The sequence below is a fragment of the Haplochromis burtoni genome, unplaced genomic scaffold (assembly GCF_018398535.1).
Source record: "Haplochromis burtoni strain Fernald_Lab_line unplaced genomic scaffold, NCSU_Asbu1 Contig_154, whole genome shotgun sequence".
Classification (NCBI taxonomy): domain Eukaryota; kingdom Metazoa; phylum Chordata; class Actinopteri; order Cichliformes; family Cichlidae; genus Haplochromis; species Haplochromis burtoni.
The window spans coordinates 23,369-29,368 of record NW_024582515.1 but is presented as its reverse complement, the minus strand read 5'-3'; the positions used below and the strand labels follow the sequence as shown (position 1 = coordinate 29,368).

Here is a 6,000-nt window from a genome sequence, read left to right as displayed (position 1 = left end):
TTTTTTAAAATCTTGCTGCATTTTGTATAAGTTCATACTCAAGTTTAAAACAACAACTACACTAAAGCTATTCTGTTATACCTGTATACAAAAAAATATTTCATAGTTCAGCAATACTGATCAATCTAATAAACTTAAACCTACACCATCCTCCCTATTCTGGTATTTTAAAGAGTACTTAGCGTAAATATTAAGCAACCTAACTAATAGGGTTCCAACTCCCAGCAACAACAAAAATAAATAAATAAAAAATAGGGAACCACCCCTCACGACTCCACCTCATGATGCTTAATCGACGTAATCAACCTTAATTTGATGCAGTGTGAAAAAAAATGCACAGAAATCAATTATTTTTCAAGAAATATTAAATAGATTCAACATCTTTCTTCAACAAAATTGCAGACTGCACAGATGGTACCTTCCCAAAGGAAAAAGTACTATAGCTTACTAGGGTATATATATTAGACTTAATAGTCACTATATACAGTAATTGACTTCTATTCATTTTACATCAAATTAAAACTTTGGGTGTCAGATAATTATTTATTAAAAGCTGACATTTTAAATGAGAATAAGAAAGAAAAGTATGTCTTTGTGCCCCTTTTCCCTGTTATGCCCTATCGGCCCCCCTGGCTAAACTTTGCTAGATCCGCCCCTGCACAGTTACCAGCCGTCAGCTACGTAGAAAAAGATCCTCGGGTAGAAAGTAATATTAAATAAATTCTAACAACAGCTGATCAAGCTTAAACGTGCTGCTGTTGTTCAGCCGCTGGTTTCCTCTTTCTGGTGCAAAGTGGGCCAAAAACAAACAAGAGAGACGGACTCGCGACAGAAAAGCCGATCAGCTGATCTTAAGCAGTTTCATGATTGAAGTAGCAGCAAGAAGAGGCAGTCGCTCCATATATCGCTTGTTAAGCTTAACGCAGGAATGCTTTACAAACATTCAGAGATGGACTTACACACTTGCTTTACTTCTCTCGGGATAACTTTGTCGGAGATGAAATGCCGGGTTGCTAGCGAAGCTCCAAATGCTATCCAGACCACCGACAGGTCCCGCATGCCACAGCCGCTCTATCACGTGATGCATACTGCTCCGACGTGCTAACGTTCTGAGGTGAGTTACGGCGTGTTGCAAGTTTTGTGAGGTGCTTTCGTGATATTTAATGGATCGGATTACATTTTTTATTTTTCTCCGATATCCGATCCAGTAATTTAGGTCAGTATCGGACCGATACCGATACGTAATATCGGATCGGTCCATCTCTAGTAGTACTTGGACAATGAAAAACAAATCAGACCCGTATAAAACAAACTATTTCAAGCTCTATGGATAGGCGTTGGGTTGAGAGTCACTTGGCCTCACCTCTGCTAAATTAAATGACTGAACTGGGCCTGTTCACTGTGCTGTTGCCTTTTGGACCATATTTAATGGAACTACATAGGACAATTTATTTACAGTCCATGAGGCAACTCGTTTATATAAAGCATTTTTAAGAGAATTTAGAGACATTCATCAGCAGTTGACATGGCAGGTACGTGATAGAAGTATGAATGAACAGTTTTGTTGATTAAAAAACACTATATCGGATTCATATCGGTATCGGCAGATATCCAAATTTATGATATCGGTATCGGACATAAAAAAGTGGTATCGTGCCATCTCTAGTCACTACTATATCTTTATGTATAATTGTCTTTTCTCCCCATCTTTTCTTTTCTTAACCTTTATTTTTCCTCTTTCCCTTGCCCATCTATTTTACCCATATTGCGGCCATTTTGCCCTCCCCCCTAATCTTCCTCCTTCCATTCAACTAAACTGTGACTGATCTTGACCAGTTTCAGTTTCTCTCTCAGTTGCATTTCTCCTAACCCAATTTCACCCATGTCCTCCATGCAATCTAAGCCTTTCTCCTCTCACTCTCTCCATTCCTCTTCTCTGCAGAACCCCAGTGATCCCGAGGTTAATTAGCCCTCCAAGTGTCAGGCTGTTAGATCCCCTGCTTGGTGTCCTGTGATTGGCTCAGTAGGTGTAGTAAGAAGCTTGGGCACCAGAGTTTGGTGCCGGTATAAAGACAGGAATAAAAAGAGAAGAGGATTGCCAGAATGTGGACAGAAGAACTGAATTGAATTTAGGGAAAACTGATTAGAATAAACAAGACTACATGTAAAGCCACATTATTTAGAAATACAGAGGCACTTTTAAAGGCTGAGAATGCACTGAGGAGCGAGTGAGTAGTGAAAGATGGGGAATGAGTGAGCTGCTTTGGCTCAGGAGGTAGAGCAGCTCATCTACTAATCGGAAGGTTGGTCAATTCCTGCTTCAGGCTGCATGCCAAATATCTTCAGCAAGATACTAACTCCCAAGTTGTTTTCCAACTTCGGGGGTTATGTACGAATGTTAGATAGTAAACACTTAGGTAGGAAAGCATAGAAAAAAAGTGTTTATGTCAATGTGTGTAAATGGGTGAATGAGGCAAGTTGTATGAAGCACGCTTAAGAGCAGAAAATGCTAATAATGGAGTATATAGGAGGAGAAGGGCTGCAACAATTCATTGCATAATTTGAATACTTCAATTGCAAAATAATTCTCAACACAAATTCTCTGCTTCGATGCTTCCTTTAATACATGGCTCCGTAGCGTCACCATGGAGACACGTTTGCAGCTAAAACACCCCTGCAATATAAACGCATTTAGGAGCAGCGTGACAATAAAACTTTGACATTAAGGGCAAACACACTGATAACACAACAGCAGAGATGATGATGATGATGATGGTGTCAAAGTTTAACGTGGAGCCAGAGTCTGTTTACACACCGTGAAGAGCAAAGCGGCGGCGGCGGCGCCATCACCAAGACTGAGTGAAAGAAAACATGGTTCTAGCGTCCTAAACAGCAGCACTGTTCCTGTGATCACCACTGAAGGTCAATTGATATGCCTTAGGTTAGATTCCATGTATATCTTATTTTATTTTGACTTTGGCTCTATTTGAGATTATTTATATATTTTTGCATTTAAGGAAATATTTTCTTTAAAAAATGTAATTTGATTGTATTTACGTGCCATTTTAAAGGGTTGAGTTGTTTTCTTTTTGTTTTTGACAGCTGTTTGCTCTAAAAAACTGCAATTTCTAAAAATGGAAACCAACGAGTAGTTCATTTTGAAAAACCTGTGTGTTCATTAATAAGAGAACAGCATTTCTTATCCGATTACTCGATTAATCCTTTAATTTTAAATATATTCCTTTAATTTTAAATATGTTTATATTGTCTATCCTGTAAAATAGTCAGATATCTATTCATATTAATGTACAGAATTCTCCTGCTTGCTGCTACTACTGCACATTCACCCAGTGTATATACTATATGTGTATATATTAGAGGTGCAACGATATTCGTATCGATATTGAACCGTTCGATACAGTGCTTTCGGTTCGGTACGCATATGTATCGAACAATACAAAATTTGTAATTTATTTTATCAACTTTCCTTCTGACGATGCTGTCTGTGTTGAGCGCTCAGTGAATCTGCGTTCGACTCTCCGCCTAGGGTCGACAGTGCAGCCTAGGCGGAGTAGTCGAACGCAGATTCACTGAGCCACAAGCATAGCGCAGAATTAATCCACTATAATATATATATATATATATATATATATATATATATATATATATACATACATATATATTTACACACACACAGACACACACACACACACACATACACATTAGGGGTGCAACGATACACAAAATTCACGGTTCGGTTCGATACTTTGGTGTCACGGTTCGATATTTTTTCGATACAAAAAAATGTTCATGCCTTTTTAATTTGTCATTTATTAAAATTATAAATATATATTTTAACTCAAAAGTACAGTTTTTAAATTTAACCCTAACCCTTGTGCGTGTTTTTTATTTTGACAGCGAATGCGCACCTGCGGACCACTTATGTGCAGCCCTGGTTATTTAGCTCATCATATGCAGCCACAGAAATTCTTTTGTCCATGAAACCATAAAGCTGCACTTTCTTTTTGCCTTATAGTCTGATTTGTCATAACTTCTCCGTTTTGTGGTAAGCTTTTCTTTGGCTGTCACTTCTTCACCCTGACCTGTCTTATTTGGCTCAGCAGAACTGAAATGCTTTTACACACGCACTCACATAAGCTCAGCGATTCTCTGCGCGATCAACCTCTCACATGTTTAAGCTTGCTGCGGGAGATTTCACTTGTCATGTTTGCATAGTAAGCTAACGATTAATAAGACGATGTCAGAGGAATTGGTGCACAAATTATCATCACTCACAGATCAGTGCTGTCGCTCTCTATACACAGTTCGCACGATTGCAAAGTGAAAGCAAAAAAACAAGCGCAAATTCAAACGCGACTTCAATATGTCACATATTGACAGTGGCTCACCGATGCCAATGACATAATTACCCAGCTACATTTCTGAAAGAATGCAAAAGCATTGACATATATTTTTCCTACAATAGCCCGACGGGCAGGGAAGAGATAGATTTTGGTAGCCCGACTGAAAAAATTGCAAGCCCTGTATCTGATTGAGGAATCACTCATCTTTGGAAAAGAGAGTTTATTACAGAGAAATGCTCTTTCCAAAATAAAAGCTATACTATCCGCTTCTTCTGGGCTATATTCTCAGCAGCATATTAAACAGCTGTCTAAATGACTCGGCTAAAGTTAGTAGCATGCTTGCTTGTTTTTTTTCTGCTTCCACTTGTCTTTGCACTAGGATGATGTCGGCGTAAATGTGCAGTCATATTCGTTGTGTTCCCACTAGTGCTTTCAGGTTAATCTCGTTGAAATGACCTTAACGCCACAACACGGCAAATCTCCGTTAACGAGCTACCGCCGATCGCCCCGTGCATGGGGCTAGACGGCCAACACGTTAACGAGCTAACTGCGCTAACACACTAGTTCCCACCCATGTAATTGAGCATTGCATGGCACATCCAACATACTGTTTTACTTTAGTCCATGACTCGCTTACCTTCAGGGTCATACGTCACATGAAAACCAAAATAATTCCAAACGCCAGATCTGAATGAGAGTGGGGGAGGTCCATGTTGCAAGGAGAGCTTAACTTCTGTCTCGCTAGCTTGCCCTGCGCTCTTCCTTCTGACATGCTGTCTGTGTTGAGCGCTCAGTGAATCTGCGCTCGACATCGCCTAGGCTCACTGCGGCCTAGGCGAGTAGTCGAACGCAGATTCACTGAGCGCTCAACATCAGTAACCGGTAGCATCGACGAACGAACCCAGGAAAGTTGATAAACATTTAAAAATTACAAGAATCTCTTGTATTGTTCGAAGTACCATATGAACGTACCGCCGAACCGAAAAGCACTGGTAATCGACTAGCGGATTGTCTAATTATCGATCACGAAATAGTCGTCTGCACCGCCTCAAATGATTATATAAATATGTACATAATATAGTTATTAATACACTACATATAATAGTAATATATATTACATAAAGTTTATAAATGTTCTCATCTTCCTACCCACCCAACCCCCTATATTTTAGCACACCAATGTGCGAGATGCGGTCAGCGTTACATTTCACTGTGCTGGTTCCATACTATGCTATAACTATGCATGTGACAAATAAAGAACGCGTTGAACCTTCGAACCTAATCGATGTAGAGCCGTAGTTAATTCTATTCTGTTAATGTGCTAGGGAATAATCTGAACCGGAGTCGTTGCAGCCCTAGCGCTACTCAGTCTGGTCGTTGTGTCCTTGGGCAAGACACTTCACCTACCGCCTACTGGTGATGGCCAGAGGGGCCGATGGTGCGATATGGCAGCCTCGCCTCTGTCAGTCTGCCCCAGGGCAGCTGTAACGACCTCCACCAGTGTGTGGAATGTGAGAGTGAAATGAATAGTGGAATTGTAAAGTGCTTTGAGGGCTCGAAAAGGCTATATAAATGCCAAATTCCATTATTATTATTATTATTATTATTATTATTATTATTATTATTATATTATATT

The 6,000-nt window shown here is 39.7% G+C and overlaps 1 protein-coding gene across 1 annotated transcript in view; it reads right to left on the bottom strand.

Annotated features, from left to right (window-relative positions):
- man1a2 (mannosidase, alpha, class 1A, member 2) overlaps window positions 1–6,000 on the bottom strand; it is a gene marked incomplete at its 5' end in the record, with an annotated part of 107,548 nt that overhangs the window by 86,563 nt on the left and 14,985 nt on the right.